Raw genomic sequence first — 17,892 nt, 5'->3', positions numbered from 1 at the left:
TTTTCTTTGTGGCAGCAGGGGGGGTGATTTAGTTAATGCTGGGCTCGGATGCCAAACTTATTCCTATCAGTGGTCATCCATCAGCAAACTTGGGGGAGTGAGGCAGAAATATAAGCACACTGACAATTTGCCAGAATGATTTAAGACCTGGCATTTAAGAGTTCCTGTTGTAGTTGTTCTTTTGACGTCTCCTAATTTGCTCCCATCTTGAAGACACTCACTACGGTAAGACTTAAACAATCTTCATCTGGGAATGGAACTCAGCAGCAGGAGCAGGGGGGCCTTTTCCAAGGGTAAGGTTGCACAAGGGCAGACAAACCTCCTGACTTCTGCGTCATCAGCAAACATAGATGTAGAAATAGCCTGTAGGAATGCTGCTCTATTGGCTTTGCCTCTCACAGGGGAGGAGAAGGCAAAAAGCAATATGCATTATTGATCAGAATGTGCAGGTGAATGAAGATGGACAAGGATAGGTCACAACTTTATTAACTCCATGCAGGCAGCACTTGCACAGGGCTGAGTTGTGCTGTCTGGATATCCTGGATCACAAAGAATATCTGTGATCCACAGATCCTAACCCACTCCTCCAAATCCTTCACCAGATTTGCAGATGTGGTACCAAGACTTCCTTGTGCCATAGGCACAGATCCCAGCAGCAGCATCCATGCCTGTGTTGTGGGAGCTAGTCTCTCCATCCTGAGCCATGAAATGAGCCAGGACTGAGCTGAAGTGCTGGGACAGGAGATGTACACTTGTCCCTCATGCACACAGGGATGGATCAGCTGCTGGCTCTCACTGACCCTTCCCACACACAGAAAAGCAGCAGAACCTGCTGTAACTCGCCCTGTCCCGTCACCATCTTTGCCTGCTGGCTTTACTCATGCCCTGAGCATCCTCTCTGTGCTCTCCTGTGACAGTCATTCACCATAGTAACCAGAAAGTCAAGAAGCACAAAAGCTGCAGAAAAAGCTGAATGCAATCAAGGTGGAGCAAATGCTGTTCAGGCAGAGTGCACTGTGCTGCAGTGAAGGCACGAACACCCTCTCAGCACAGCTCGAGATTGGCAGCATAACCAAGCCCCTGAATCCTCTCCACGGGATTTAATTGCCTCTGAATAGATTGCAGCTTTCTGGGATTCATTTGCTGCTCACTATGAATCACTGGAACATTTTCATGGTCACAAATGTTCACAGCAAAACTGTTCAGGGAAGTATGTGACAGGCAGGAATCCAAGTGGGTTGTTTTGGTTTTCATTCTGGTTAGATCCACTGGTCGATCACAGGTTGCAAAAGGTTTTCTTCTCTTTTGCAAGATGTTTCCTTCTCTCACATTAGTCTGACTTCATGGCATTGTCTGTCATAAATTACATTAGCCTGTGCTGTTCTCAAAGCTTTTATATTCAGATTGGTACCACCAGCAACAACCTTGAACAGATGCAGAGAAAAGAAACATGGAAACATGGTTAGAGCACAATGGTACTTAAAATAGGTAAGTTTACATCTTAGACTAAAGTTTAAATGTATTTACATGTATGTGTACTCATCTTTGTGCATGCCAGCACCTTTTGGTCCTCAAGTACATGAAGACTAGCCTGTTTTCCAGAGGTATTTGTTCCAGTATATAATTGTTCATGGAATATTTCATGGTTGGGTGGACAATGGGAGTCAATTTTTTGAGTGAGAATGCATATGAGATGGCATCTGCTTTGCCATGAATTTATTCCTGCCTTTGCTGAGAATTTTGTAGAGCTGGTTTTTTTGAGTGTTCCCACTGTTAACTATGTTCAACGCAGTAGATGTAGAAAGCAAATAAAAAGGGAATGGGAATGCTCTCATGGAAACTGTTAGGCTGTGTCTGCTCAGCTCTTCTCAGCACTCAGGAACTGAAAATTGCTGCTAAACTTTGAGTAGATTTGTTATGGCATCATTGCTACCAAATAAAATTTCCAAAAAAACATAAATTGAAGTACTAGATTTAGAGCCTGTGTTTTCTCTTTCCAAGTAACACAACTTGCATGGATGTAGGAAAAAATGCATTGTCTGTTTGGGCATAAGGTAAAGGAGAATATATGAAGAAAGACCACAGCCTGGCCATGCCTGGTGTGACCCAGGGCTCTGGCTCCAAGAGCTTTAATAATGACTTTGCAAAAAAGAGTGGTCTGTGCTTTGGTGAAGCTTTTTCTTCCCAAGCAGCCAGCAGCAACCTTGTCCTAGAAAATATGAGGATGTGTCACTGTTGAAAGATGCACTCTTCCTTTTTGATGCATTTTTAAGTGGGGGGAAGTGCTATTCAAATGCCTTTGAAAATCTTTAAGAATGGCTCTTGGAAGATTTTTTTTTTTACTTGATTCTTTCTTTCATTCCATATCCATCCATATGATTCCATCTGTTGGTCCAAAAGGCTCAATATGACAGTGACAACTGACCAAGTTTCTTTCAAAATTTCTCCTTTAATTTAAGCCATTTTTTCCTAGGACAGTATCAAACCCAAGAAATCTCTATTCCAAGTCCATTTGAAAGGGTAACAGAACTAACAGGGAAATGGTTTGTTTTTATTTTTAAAGTACCCCCTGAGTATCACATGTTGTCAAAGCTAAGTGAAACATTGCAAGTGTCAACTTTATGTCTGTACCCAGCCGTGATGCCTGAGCAGGTTTCAAGGTCTCAGCCTGCCAAAGACTGACACACACACTTAACTTTCTGCACTGGAATCTTTCCCTGACTTTAATGTGGGCATCTCTGCAGGATCAAGGCTGGGATTCATGCAGACACATCAGCTGTCTCTTGTGCATCTCTGATGTCAGCCAGTTCTGCTTCTGTTGTGGTGGTTTTTATTAATTGGTGAGCACAGTAAGACTCTATCCATAAAGAATATAGGAAAAAAATGGGAGATGGAGGTGGTAGAATGGCAAAGTAAGAGAAAGGACAGATTTCATCTTGAGGTGGAGACTGAGTCCATTTGCCTTAGAGTCAGTGACAGGACAGTTCCACCAAAACTCTCTTCTCTGGACAAAGCTGACTTGCTTCACCATGTGCCAACAAATTCCTGCTACACATCCCTTCACTCCCTTTACCTGTCTCCTGACAGCCACATTAAAACATCCCATAAAAACACACACAAACAAATACAAAACCCATCACAAAGCAAAAGCTCTTTCTGTGCAATGGGCTTATCCCAGGATGTACCAGTGTCAGCTCCAGAGCACAAATTTACAGCCAGTTAGAGGTGCTATCAGCATGCCAGGACTGAAAAGGGACCAAATGAGCCACGGTGTGAGGGAGAAGATGTCAGCCCAGACACAGCACACCATATTCCTGGGATAAAGAAACAATGCAGAAACCAGCAGTGGGTAACAGATGAGGTATTAGACCTAGCAGGGAGAAGACAAGAGCTTAAATCAAAAAGACATCCTGATGAGACTGGGTGTAAGCTGAGCACACAAACCTTCAACGAGGGATATGAGAGGTGGTTAGACAAAAAAACTGCAGGAATTCATCCATAGTGAGCAGTGCAGGAGCTGGAGCAACAGGACGGGAGAGGTGGAGGCAAAGGGACTTTTCAGCACTGCCAAGGAAATTCTCCCTCCCAGAGGCAGTGTCATCAGGGCAGCACATGGCAAAAGGGAAAAAAAATCAAAAAAAGCACAGAAGTAATGGAAAAAAGAGACAGGAATATTTTAAGAATCTTAGCTTTTGCTAAGTTGCAGAAGGAAACTGTGGACAATCTGGGATTTCAAGCCCAATCTTTGGAGTTGGTACAGGCCATAAGCTCATCTCCAGCATTCATATTTTGGCAATTTCTTCTGATGGTGTAACGTGAAAAGATTTTTATATTTAAAATATTTAATATATTTATCCTATTAACATGGTGCAAAATAGTCAATAATTTACATATATTTACATCTAATGTTCATTTATAGGCAGACAAATATAAATTTACCAGTGTGTGTGCATATGGCTGTAACATATGATTAATACACTGTCAGCATAATCTAACAGCTCAGAACCATCAGTTGTGCAAATAGTCCTTTCTAGCCATGTTTCCTACTGCTATTTAACCTTTCTCCTTCCCTTCCTCCCCCCTTTCACAGCCTGTCTCACCCACCCTCACTTCAGTAGCCTGCCTTGAAATAGCAGGCAAGGTCTGTGCAGTGGTGACTCTTTTTATACATATTTCACAATGCCTAAAACATTAGGGGGTCTCTTCTCAGAGGCTTTTGGGTATGAGAGAAGTAGAAATTAACAAAATATATTCCTTTCTCCCAGAAATCTTAGTACACACCTAAAACTTCAACGCTCTTGATTCACCATCCAGCCTCAGGTAATAAAGAGATTAATGCCCCATTCCAGGCATTCCAAAAGTCATTTTTGGTTTAGGGCTCTGTCACATCTTCCTCCTGCCTGCCATGTCCTGGTCACACAGCCCCTGCAGTATGTGTCAGATTGTGCCATCACTTGTGGCTCGAGCACAGCACTGAGGAACAGCAGCTATCCCAAATAACTTTCCAATCTCTTAGGTGGAAAGAAGCTGAGCTGTCCAAGTCCAGCCCCAGCTATCCTTCAGAGGGGCTCTGTTTTCAATAATCTTTCCCAAGCATGGAAGATTTGTTTGTTCCTAGAGCAGGGATGTCCTGCACACACATGAGTAATGGCTGTATCATCGCAGCGCTGACTTGCATTTCATGATACAATATATTTTGCATGCTTTATGGCCCAACCCTGAAATTTTTATTTGATGTGGGTGATTCTTCATCCTCAGAACAGTCCTGTCGACTTCACAGGACTCCTCGGACTCCCCATGAAAGTGAAGTTTATGGTCTCACTCATGTTTCTCCTTTATGGCCCAAAGCACCAGGCTGACCTTCCAGGAGGTTCTGTGCTGTTGGGAGCAGAGCAGTTGTTTTCCCTCTGCTTTCTCTCAGGATACCTGCTTCAATCCCAGCAGCTCCTGAAGCACAGGAGGCAACACTCATGGAATGCACTAAACACTTCCAGACTGCCTCGGTCAGGGACAGACACCTGTCTTATTTCACACGTCCTGCTTCCCAAAACCCCTGCTTGGATTTACACCCTGGGAAATTGCTGAATTTGTGGAGGCTTAATTTCCCTGCCTTTTGGAGCCCTATCCCTGTGTTTTGTCCAGTGCATGAAAGCTGAAGTATTACAGCAGTGTTTCTGTCAGCCAGTGTGGTGTTGGTGCCCAGGTAACAAACCCAGCACCAGAAAATGCCCAGACCATGCCTCGCTTCATTCCAGTGTAGGAATTCTTGCACATCTCCATGCTGGGAGCCATGGACTTCTCTAGATCTGACCCCTGTGTCTAAGGAATTAAAATATATTAAACTTAGAATATGTAAGAAACTTTCAGAGGGCTGCCAGCTTTCCATCCTCTCACTTTGCTTCATGTCTCCATTTCTTGGCACTCTCAGCATGGTTTTGTCTTTTCAATCCATGGATAGTTTTGTTTCAGTGACATGTCAAATGATTTGGCTTCTTTCCTTCTTCCTTTCTTCCCTTCTTTCCTTTTTTCCTCAAAAAGCAATCCTGACCTGTCATTTAAAAAAAAAAATCCTAAATATTTCAAGTTTTCAGCAGAAAAATATTTGATGAAAATAAGGTGCTTTTTGTTGGATTTTTTTTTTTTCTGTGAAACACACTGTTCACTAAACTTTCCTTTATTTGAGAAATCAGGTTCCCATCAAAAATGTTTCCATCAGAGAGTTTTTCTCCCGGGCTTTTATTCAGTGTGCAGTTCTGCTAACAGTTACTGAGGTGCAACATCTGTTGACTTCAGTCAAAGTTGCACCCCAGTAATTGAAAGCAGAATTGGGTCTGTTCTTTGTAAGGTGTGTTGAATGGACAAAATTGTGCATTGACTGAAGTGTTAGTCTTAGCAGTAAGTGATCCTCTAATTTAATCCTCCTCTCTATTCACGGCTCAGATACAAAATGTTTAATAAACTGCAGCTCAGTGGTAAGAGTGAGTTACCCATCAGTGCATTTCTCAACCAAAATTGTAGAGTAAACTACTCTCAATAGTAGGTTTGAGTTACCATTTACATTACTGGGTAAAACCTAAATTGGAGTTTTTATATACTACGTGTTACTTATATAAAGCACTATGTAAGGAGGTTTGTTTTCTCAGATTTCACTGGTGTTGGATGTTACTTGATTGTACATTTTAGTGATAAATTACAAGTGCAATTCTTTTCTTTTATATACTTCATGTATCCATGCAAATGGATTTTCATCCAGTAGTTTCCTGGGATATGAAAAATAATCTCCTCAAACCTATAATTTTTTTTTGGGGGGGGGGATGCTCTGGCACAGCTTCATTTAGATCCCAGATACATTTTATCATTCCCTGAACCCAAACTTGCCTTAAATATATATATATATTGTACCACACAGAACAAGCCATACTTTTACATTTGTATGTTGTTCCATACCAGAATGGGGGAAATATATATATATTGTACACATGAAAACTTTCTAAAATATAAGTATATGTATATAATGTTTAATTATATATTGAAATTTAAATTACTCTTTTATTTTTGTGCTAATGTCTTTTATCTTTTCTTGTGATTCTTTTAGTCTTAAATAGTTTTGTGCTTGGTACAGCAAGTTGCAGCTCCTGTTCTAACTTTTTACTACTAAGAAACTCCACATTTTACTTAAAAGGTAAGTTTTATAAATGTATTTTTTCTGAGAAATATTCAGAAACAAAGTTGATAAATCACCTGCACCATATTTCAAGTCAGCACCTGATATACCAAGTATCTGCAAGTGAAGAAAACTCACTGAAATACTTTTGCAGAATAATTCATTAAAGCTTGAATAAAATGAAAAAATATATTTACATACCCATTTCTTAGAAATTAAATATCCTTTGTTCTTGTTTTTTTAAAAAATTTGGCGTGAATAGAAAAGTTCTCCAAGATTTGCAAATTTATTGAATGCTTCAATAGCTTCTGTTTAAACATAACTATTTTATTTGGGAGTTACAAAGCCCTCATGCCTGTTTAAAACATTTAAATAAAAGCAAAGTTGTGGTCTCATTACACACCAAAACTATTTATGTATAATCTTTAAGCCAAATTAGTGGTGTTACTGGGGAAAATTATGTTTTATAAGCATCTGAAACATGAAGCCTTTGTGTTTTGTACTTAGATTTTTGCCAACAGCAGTTTTGTGCTCGTCCACTGAGAGACCTCACTCACCATTTCAAATGACATGTGAAATTAAGAAAACAAAATAATTATTATCTATTTAATTATAAATCTTAATCACCATCTGTAATAGCATAGATGTTCACAGGTGTCTTTAAAAGTTTATTTTAAATCAGTGATGAAAAATGCTCTTGTCATTAGAAGGATCTTTGTTTTAAATCCTTCCATCTGGATAATGAGTTATTTCTATGAGCAGTTGATTTCCAAAATTTCTGGAACACAATTCTTCTGAATCCCAGAGTCTTAGCCCAAGAATTATTTGTTTTTTTAAAATCTTGCATCACTAGGCAAACACACAAGTTTAATAAGCAGAATCCATGTTGTGGTGTTAAATGCAGGTAAAAAACCAATGTAGGTGGTACAATAGTATGGAACAATTCCCTGAATAATTTAAAGCTGATTAAATAGTGTTGAATAATCATTCCAAATAACTGAGGAGGAACAAAACTGTGTATTGTGAGGAATAAGGATGGGGCATGATTTTTCAGCAAGAAAAGCTTTCCTGGCTTAGCATGAAAATATAATATGTTAACAGAGTCTTAAAATCAATACACCATGAATTAGCAGTCAGCAGAGAACAGCCAGATGACAGGGGGAATATGATTCACTTCTTAGAATGACTAAGATCTCAGGCAGCTCGTTGAGAGGAATATTTGGGGATTGTGAATAGAGTTAAAAGAAATTCCTTTAATTTGATCTGGAAGTGTGTTTATGACAGACATAAAGCACTTGAATTCTACTGAGGATTTCCTCTTGTGCTGCAGTCGTCCTGACTCTGCTCTTTACAGCTGCTCTTTAAGCACTGACTGCTGAGCCAGACAAGCCAGTCCTCTTACCCTTAATGCATGGAAATGGAGTTCCCAGTTCTAGATGAGTAATTAGATAACCCAGCTCTGACGGTGTGATGCTAATGAAGAGGAAAGGATCCCTCAATAATCAGACCCTTTCAGGCATTCAAAAGAAAATGCATTTTGATGTTTTTCAAAAGACACTCAGCTGCCTTATTCCACCTCTTTCCTTTCCTTCATTTCAGCTTAAAAATTACAGTTTTTTCATTAGACAAACAACATCCATAGGTGCTCTGGATGCAAACGAATGTGGATTGCCTTAATATGGGAAGTGACAGCCCCTGGCATTTGTCTGAATATTAATGCTGAATCAGATGGAGAAATCATTATGGCTGATGGTTTTGGTTATTAAGTTTAAAATGTCAGAAGCCTGAGTTTAAGTTTTCGTGACAGCAACAAATGTTTTGTAATTTTTTTAATGCTTAAGTTTCAATTTAAATTCAAATTTCCACTTCTTTTTTGTCTTATCTTTTGGGCTTTCAGTGTCCAGGAACTTTTATTTTTGGTGGATTGGGAGAAACCTGAAATCTAGTTTGAAGTGGGAGGAAACTCCTGCTATCTGTAGTTGCAGCACTTTTGCTTTTTGTGCTATTTGGTCTCTCTTTTTCTCCTGGGATCATATAGGACAGTGTTTTCAGAGAGGCTCATGGCCAGTTTTTTGAGTAGCCCCAGGCTGGCCAGATTTCCAGAGCTGCACCCTGCAGTTCCCACTGTTGTGTTTACAGACAGACATTCAACAAAGCCCTCAAGCTGCTGGGCTCTTTTGAAAACCTAGTCACATATTTCTGTGTTGGCTTTGGGTATAAGAGTGGGCACTGATGCTCTGTGGTTGAGCTCTTCTGCTATTTCTGACCTCAGAGGGCATGTCTGGGTGTTCTGTGGTGGTTCTTGAGGACTGTAAGCTGGCAGACAGGTCTGGTGTTGCATTTTGGCTACAGGAGTGATGAAAAGGATAATGCAACATAGTTCCTTGTACATCGGAGAAGCAGAAAGAGAGGTTTATTTTAAAAAGCAGTGCACATATATAGGGTAGTTCATGCAAAACAAAATAGAAAAGACTCATTGGTCCAAGAAGGCAATACCTCTCTGGAAAGGTGCTTTCTGCAAAACATCACAGGCACTCACAGGGCTCTCACACACCCTGCAGGTGCATAATCATTGTTATCATTTCTTGTCCTTGTGCAGCCTGAGAAACCTAAGGCTTCAAGGCTGCTTTTTCCCTGGTTCACAGCACTATCCAACAACAGTCTGAAAGTCTTATCTGACATGGAAATGGGTCTTGGAAGATGCTAAAAGGCTTTCACATCAGTGAAAGGTGTGTTTGTGTCTCCCATGAAGTACTGGCCACACAGCCAGGCCAAATTCAGACTCTAACTTTGGATCCAAAGAGCCTCTCCCCTTTTTCCAAGGCACATATTTCTCTTCTTTACCAAAATGCCACCTCTTATTGACCTCCTGGGTCTGCAAGTTCTGTAGAAAACCTCACTGAGCTCTTCAGCAAAACAAGTGTGTGTGTCCGATTTAAAGAGAGGAATGAACTGAGGCTCAGAGGGAAACACTCCTGATGGAGCAGAGGAGAATGAACAACTCCTTTTGCAGAGTCTGGGGAGACGCCCATGCTCAACAAGAAAAGGGAGCTCGGGGAGAATCAATCTGCTGAGAATGGGAGGGCAGTTCTGCTTTCTGTCAGAGATTAATGGCTCAGTAACCTCGGTGGGAAGCCTGACAGGTACAGCCACAACAGCAGGAAACTCCAGCACAGGCAGTGATGCTTTTGAGCATCAGCCTCTCATCCCTCAGCCTCCCCATGCCGAGCCTCCTGCCTCACAAACTGCAGCTGCTGTGCTTGGAGTGAGATCCAGCACTGGATCCAGCCCCAGACACTCCCACACCACTTCTCCAGCCCCACAGTTTCTGCTGAGAGTGGTAGCAGGTCCTCAGACTGTAAATCCTCCAAGGCAGAATGCCAGCTGTGTTTTGGGTAGCAGACTCAGAAGCACCAAAGTGACCTAGAAGCTGAAGTCCCCAGCAATTCTGAGTGCTGTGCAGTCTCTAAATTGCTTTGGCTTTCAGAGAGACTGGGGCTATTCAGATGTTTATTCCCTTCTGGAAACATTGCTGCTGGTGTTTAACAAATATAGTATATTCCCTCCTTGGCATGTTAGAGTTTACAGCCCAGTTCCCTTGAGTAAGAAAGAGGAGAACTGAAGACCCATTCCTTGCCCACATCTTTAATTTTGGCAGAAAATGTGAAACTTCCTTGTTCAGGTGCCTGTTCCCTATTTTAATTTTTTTACTCCTCACCCTTCTAACATTTTTAATTTGGTTGGGGAGGAGAGGAGAATGGCTTTTTCTTTCCCACTTATTGTGGTAGAAAATGGGTGATGGAGACCAACTTTCTTGGACCCTTATATTCAAAATAGCTATAAATAATTAGTTACAGGGACCTAGCTTCCCCCTCCTTTTAAGGCCTAATTTAAGTTCTTTATCAAAATGATTTAAAATGCCTTTCTTAGTGGGAAACTATATATCAGAGCTTTTATTTATTAGACTTCTCAAAAAGTGTGTTTTTAATGCACATCCTGACTTTCTGCCAAAACTCTCCACTGTAACATTGGGATTGGAGCAACCCTTTGTATAGGGAGTTATATTTATTGGATTTTTACATATTGATAGAGAGCAATTCATCTAAATAAATCATACACAGAATTGGCACATAAATCTCCCAGTCTTCACTACTCACAGTACTATATTATTGTCCTGACAACCTTCCTTCAAATACAAAAAAACTTTCCTCTTGGTGTACTTTTTTCTAGTCCTCTTAAAGTGTCAGTGATTTTCTGGGGCTGTGTAGATGGGTTGTTGCTGTGAGCTGAAGAGTTTGGGCTGTGGATTTTGTTTTATGATGTAGGGACAAGACAGCATCACTGCATTTTAAGGGAGGGTAAAGTCTTGAACTCTGCAAGATGTGTGAGGATCATAACATAGAAAGCAAAGGCAGATTTCATAGTAGATGGTTGGATATCTGAGTATTTTAGCATTATGAGCCCATAATGGCATTGAGAGGAGATTTCTTTCTATTGGTTTAAAAAGTGCAATGGCTCTTGTGCTGGAAGGCTGCTTTGAGGAGTGCAGTTTGCTTCAGCAGTTTCAGGACTCCCAAACTAAGTGTGCATGTTTGAAGGTTGGACTCCTCCATTTTGGGATACTATCTTCCTCCTCTGAAGTTTTTTCCTGCTTTCTGAGCAGAAGGTGCATATGAGATAATCTGAGCCTAATTATTTTAAGGAAATCCAAAACTGTAAGCCAGGTCATGGATGGGTACAATTCAGTGTAACCCTCTGGGTACAATTCTGGCTGTTCACACCAGTGGAAGCTCTGCCTGCCTGTTTTGAATCCCTGCCATTACAAATCCCAGGGATGTGACAGTCTTCTCAAAAAACTCAAGTTCAGTCTTTCCCAGTGAAGGGTTAAGAGCTGTGGCTTTCCAAAGGGATTTTGTAGTACTGGGCCCATCACTCCAGAAGGCTCTGGTCTTTCTGACCAAAGGGCTCTGACATCCAGACAGTACTCTTGAAAGTTCAGAGTTTGGAAAGCCAGAGCTCTGTGAGAAATCATTACAATAAAAGGTAGAACAGATTCTAGCAAGTGTTCAATCACCCAGCGTGGTGCCACTTAGAGGCAGAAGACCTTAAAACAACCAGCAAGATGCCTGCAGAAGAAGCCTCTGTGCCAGCTCTGGCACTCTGTGCCTGTCATTCCACTCTGTGCCTGTCATTCCATGCCTTTCATCCCAGGTAAGTTCAGCAGAGGGGCTGGGTACAAGTTGGGTCAGCTCAGCCTGGGCACTGCTGATATGTGACAGCCACAGCCATCATTTTATTCAGTAGAAAAAGACATAAGGAATACAATTATAAGCTAAGATGATTTTCCTGGTTGAAAAACAAATATCTTATTTGAGGATGCTTCATGTAGAAATAGGGAAAAGGGCACAAAGGCACCTGCAGGAGACCATCAGTGACACTGCTGCCAGCATTCACCTCTGACTGGTGTCCAGCTGTGGCCATCTCCAGGACCTGGCATTGCAAGCATGTCTGGCGAAGAAAATAGAGACCCTCCTCTCTCAAAAATAGTTCTAAATATGCCCAGCTGGTAGAGACTGTTCCTATGGGAAAAGGGGATACTCCAGTCCTGCCCACTGTCTCATGTCATATCAGCAATCCATGGATTCGTGGGTAACTCTGCCAGGCTTTCCTCTGCTTGTAAAAGGGGGACAGGGTTAGAGATTTCAGCCAGAGACAGGGGTAGATTGGATACTGGGAAGAAATCCTTCCCTGTGAGGGTGGGGAGGTGCTGGCACAGGGTGCCCAGAGCAGCTGTGGCTGCTCCATCCCTGGCAGTGTCCAAGGCCAGGTTGGACACTGGGGCTTGGAGCAGCCTGGGACAGTGGAAAGTGTCCCTGCCCATGGCAGGGGGTTGGAAATGCAGGATCTTTACAGTTACCTCCAATCCAAACCATTCTATGATTCTCTGACCACTGGTAATTTTAATGAATGATGGTTCTGTCACTTTCTATATTACATTCAAGCATGTTGTTTACAACCTACCTTAAAAAAAAACATAAAATGGCAGAATTTTTTAAAATGCGTGCAGACTTGCCTCAGAAGAACAAATTTGTTTGGATAGTAAACAAAAATTCTGGGTTTATTTCCTTTTTTTTTTTTTTACTCAAAATCTGCATGCATGTCATAAAATATTCCTGTGTACTTTCAAGAATAATTGAAGCATATGTACCCAAAATGTAATACTTTTCATGATGGTTTCAGACTAAATTATCCATTATATGGGACTAACACATAAAAGCCTTCCTCTACATCAAGTGATAGATCAAAGGGAGGCACGATGGCTTGTCCACATGCACAAACCACACCTCTCAGATTCTGAGAACAAGGATATGCTGTCTGCATTTTAACTACATCTCCACGACATGAAACACTATTCCTGTGTCTCCTACTGTGGGAGAGTCAGGTAGGCCTGGCTACAAAGATTTCCTTTTACATTTCTCCCTTCTTTTTTTTTTTTTTTTTTTTTTTTTTTTTTTTTTTTTTTTTTTAGTTCCATGATACAGATGAGATTTCAGTAACTAGTCCTAGGTGAGTCTAATTTGCAAACTAAACTCCACAGTTCCTCCTGCTTGGGAGGAAGTGTGGTTCTCACTCCTTGGGGTAAATCCATGAACCCAAACCCCAGCCCTGCATCCTGGGGAGTGGGTGCTGCTGGAAACGTGCTCCTGCACAAATCCCAGCAGCTTCAGTGGGCACAGCATGAAAGTTGATGTGTTCCTGTTCCATGGGTCCCTTTTTTCCTGCTTTCTGCCAGTGGTTGGAGCACAGCACCATACCCCAGACCCTTCTTTACTGTCTTGCTTGTTGAGCTCAGATGTGTTTAAAACTTTCTGTGCCTCATTTTTCTGTCTGCACAATTAATCTAGTAATATTTCCAACTTTGTAAGGATTCTTAATTACTTTGTCTACCTAAACCCCTTTTCTTCAAGTGAATGATGTGAGGAAGACAAATTCTGAGTGTTACTGCTGGTGAGTATTAATGGATCACTCTCAGATAGGCATCCAGCTGTCCCAGCTTTTGGAGTGTTTTGCTGGGAGTTTTTCTCACTATCTCATCATGAGTAATAAGAAATGCAAACTTACTGGTTTAGTGGCATGATTAAAGATGTTTGTGTTTGGAATTTCACTGCAGCAAGAGACTGAAGATGTATAGTTTCATTTAAGTGCATGTCTAAATCTAGTCTCCCAGCCAGTAGATTGGATGTTAGCCCAATTATTCCCATTAGCATCTGGTTTCTGAGCACTGATGTACTACCATGATCAGGGAATAAAATTCCTTAAAATAAGCTCCCCCAGCTGAAATGTGGAGGTACCTTTTATTGTTGTCGTGGCTGCTAGAGATGTGAAGTGCACTGGGGAAGTGCTGAGTTGAGGCACCAGAAGAAGAGGCTGTGATCATGGAAAGGCTGAAACTTCTCCTCTGATCATTTCTGACAGCTCAGAGTGGTTCTTCCACAATTGGAACCACTTGTGCTGCTTATTAATATAATGAAACTTATCCTCCAGCAAAAACAGAACCAACGACTGACACAGGAGTGGAGGGAGAGGCTGAAACCTGATCTGCTTAGGGGTCTCTTAAAGATGATGGAAGACTAATAAAATCCAGCCTGCTTCCTACCTCCATTACAACTCCCACTCCCAGCCTGTCCTCAGGAGCTGAAGTGGAATAATGGCTCCTTCCAGAGCCAAGACATCCATCCCAGTGCAGCTGAATGGCCTCTAATGGTGTTTGGCACCAGGGCCTGTTTTGGTACCTTCCCTAATCTATGAAATCCTTTACTTTGATTCCATTGGGTGCTATATGAAGTCTCTAAAATATTTCTTATTTCTTCAGCAGTAGACTTCTTTAGTTGTGTGTTTTAGGGGTTTTTTTTTAAATAACTATTTGTCAAGTTAAAAAATGTTTCCACAGGACTTCAGAAAAGCTCAGTGTTTGGTACATCTTCATCATGGGAAAACCATAAGAACAGAAAAACATTCATTTTTCCATTGGCAGTGGATTAGAGAAACAGTCATAACTCTGCATTAAATAGGATTTCTCAACACCAGGAGGGTTATCATGAGATGTGGAGTGAAAAAAATATTATAATGATTTTTAAAAAATCAAGAAAACCCCCAAACCTGACATCTTCAGCCTTTTCAAGAAGCACATAGGAAAGCAGCTAAACAGAACTGCAAGGGTAAGCAGGGCAAAATGTCAGAGTTGATTTAGCTCATTACATTTAAGTGGAAAATGAGGGATGAAAGTTTAGTTTAAGAAAAATTAAGGAAATACCCAAGAATGAGTTTACAAAGTGCAATATTTTCTCTCAAAGCCATAGGGTTAGCAGGTTGGGATCCAGCATCTGTGACTGATTAGGGGCATTTGAGATGGCAGGTGGCTTTAGGAAATGGAAACCTTACAGGGCTTTACAAATACTTTCTGTAGTTAGGCAAAGGTATTTGATTTATTCTCACTGGTTCTCACTGAATAGCCTGGTTTAAAATCTATCAACTTGTCTTAATCCATGTTAATATTTTCTTATAGACACAGCGTTGTGAAAATTCTCCAATCGGATTCTGTAGAGTTGCCCTGGAGAATAACAGAGTTACTCAGTTTACACCACCGAGGGCTGTGTTAAGGTGAAGAACATAAATCATGGCATTTAAAAATGCCAGCCAAATCTTTTAGACAGTAATGAGATCAAGAACCAGATCTGATCATATTTGCTCCTGACAATTTTAAAGAGGCCTGTAACTCCACTTGCTTCCCCTCTGTGTGGTCATGTTGAAATCTCCTGTCTATATCAAGAAGCCAAAGCCCAAAGGTGAAGGGTGGAATGGGGTTGATCTGCTGAGGAGTTCCCACTGTTGGAAAAGAAGCAGGAAAAGGCAACCCTGCATCTCTTCTTTGCTCTTGTCCCCAGGTCGTGCAAGAGGCAGCCTGTGGTTCTCCTCCTTGGGCTTGGATGGGAACCTAAACTCATCTCTGGGAAGAAATATTTGGAAGAGACACTGAAGACAAGAAAGTAAACTCCATGTCTGGAGCTACTCCACAAGTCAAGCCAACACACAAAAACTGGCTCCTTAAAAAGGGGTAACAATAGGTAAAACAGAAATTGCAGCTGCAGGAAGTGCAGCCATAACGTGATTCAGGACAAGTGGAGTTAAAACTCTCAATTAGCTTTCCTAAATAGCATTCCTGAGGAATAACTCAGGGAGAAAATACTGCAGAATCCCCAGCACAGGTTTATTATTACTAGAAAATAAAAGCCAGCATTGGGCCAAACCTTTCCATTATCTGATACTGTAAAACCAGTCCTGCAGTGCTGTCTGGGATGTTCTAACCTCGGCACTGGTCCAGGTCCATTTCCAGCTATGGATTGTGTGTCTGTCTCTGTTTGTGTGTTCTTCTACAGACTTATCTTAAATCACCCTTCCTGAAGCTGCCCAGCATTCTGATTTATAGGATTTTACTAAGCTTCACATAGCCTTTTCTTTTCTTTACTAAGTATGTTTTACTACTTTGTATTTTTTTCCTGAAAAAAATGGATTTTATTGGACAAGGGTTCAAACGTAGCTGCATAATGTTTGTTTCATGGATTTTGTATTAAACCACTTTAACACGTTTTTAGACCTGAGGAACTCAGCAAATACTGTGAAGGAAATGCCTTGAGCTTCATCTTGCTGCTTTGAACTGAGCACAGTGAACTTTGCCTGGTTACTGAGCTGACACGTGAACAACCCATTTGCAATTCATAGAGAGAGAGAGAGAGCAAGGGGGCCTGATCCTGCTTTTCCCAAAGCCAAAGGAAATCCTACTGCTGACTGCAGCAAAACCAGCAGCAAAATCATAATGAGTATTTGAGATGATATTTCACAAGTACAGTAATGTGACAATCAGGCTAAAGCAGTGGTTTTTCCAGAGGCACCATTTGAATTAATAGGGTCTTTCCAACAAGCTCTCCTTGAAATTGGTTGCAAGAGGTAAACAAAAATTTAAAAATTTATTTTAAAAATATGATATTTTGGATACTCTAGGATACTTTGCCATTCTCAGGATTTTTATTCATTTAATAAATAGCTGTTATATTTTGAAGTCCCTTTTTTTTATTTTTTTACTTTCATCATTGTCATCATCTTCTTTATTGTAGCATGAGTAATCTAATTTTTCTGCATAGCATGTTGCAGTTTGATAGACAGGTCTCTGAGGGAAGCCTTGTGTGTCAGCATCAGTGAAAATGACTTCTGAGGTTGGCTCACACCCCCACGCGAGCGTGGAATCCAAATCACCCCAGAGTTACGCATCCGCCTGCCCCACGCCTCGCTGCTGGATAATGTATTCACTTGCCTCTGGCAAAAAAAAAAGTGAGATCCTCCACTGCATACTGATGTCATGTGGAAGGAGCCATAATAACTGGTCACGTGTGGCAGGCACTGTGAGCTGCTGCTGCTTTTTGCCATCTGTGTAGATAAAGTTCAGGTCTCTGGATCGGTACCCACAGACATCGTGTGCTCTGAGAACATGCAGGGCTTGGACACCCAGCAATTCAGGCACCTATTTCCCCCCCCCCGCCAAGAAAAGGTGATGCAAATAGGCTCCAGGCACCCAGGTCTGTCTTTTTTCCAGAATCCCATCGTAGTGGCAGGAGATTTTTATTTGGCTGTATCACTACTTCAGTTTATCAGTAATAATTAATGACTTGTGCAATTGCATTTCCCACTTTAATCAAGGACAGATATTTCCAGTTCAGAGTTGCAGCAAGAAAACATCCACAAATGAGTTGCTTTTTCTTCTTCCTTTTCACAGGCAAAATCTGTCACAGATGCAAACAGGGGGAAAAAAAAGACTTTTTGCTTTAGGTGTGTATAAAGCTTTACAGCTTCGCTTCCAAAAGGATTCTCCAGGACTGAGCTTCCCAAGTTATATGCCTCATTCCCTCCTCCCAGCAGTGCACCCTAAATAATTTGGGTCCTGACTATTAGAAATCATCATGAGAAGCCCACTGAACAGACAGGAAGATTTCCAGTGGTTCATCTGTTTTCAATTATGCCCCTAGGAGCACTCCTGCCCTTTCTTCCTGCTTGTAATGGCTGGAGAAGTTATTAGATATGCTGGGGCTCTGGATGGTCTGCCACTGATTTCTGGGGACTTGGATCAATGCTCTTTGACTCAGTTTCCCTGTCTGTAAACAAAACATTTCATAAGG

General features: G+C 41.3%; 1 long non-coding RNA gene across 1 annotated transcript; it reads left to right on the top strand.

Annotated features, from left to right (window-relative positions):
- Positions 1 to 1,387: 1,387 nt before the first annotated feature.
- LOC306808130 lies at positions 1,388 to 16,588 on the top strand. The gene is made up of 3 exons (XR_013775908.1): positions 1,388 to 1,488; positions 6,596 to 6,682; positions 15,231 to 16,588. It is a non-coding gene; the product is annotated as an uncharacterized lncRNA (long non-coding RNA).
- The last annotated feature ends 1,304 nt before the right edge of the window (positions 16,589 to 17,892 follow it).

This window comes from Erithacus rubecula (genome assembly GCF_903797595.1).
Source record: "Erithacus rubecula genome assembly, chromosome: 14".
NCBI classification, from domain to species: Eukaryota; Metazoa; Chordata; class Aves; order Passeriformes; family Muscicapidae; genus Erithacus; species Erithacus rubecula.
The sequence above is the reverse complement of the archived record's forward strand: the minus strand, read 5'-3'. Positions and strand labels throughout refer to the sequence as shown.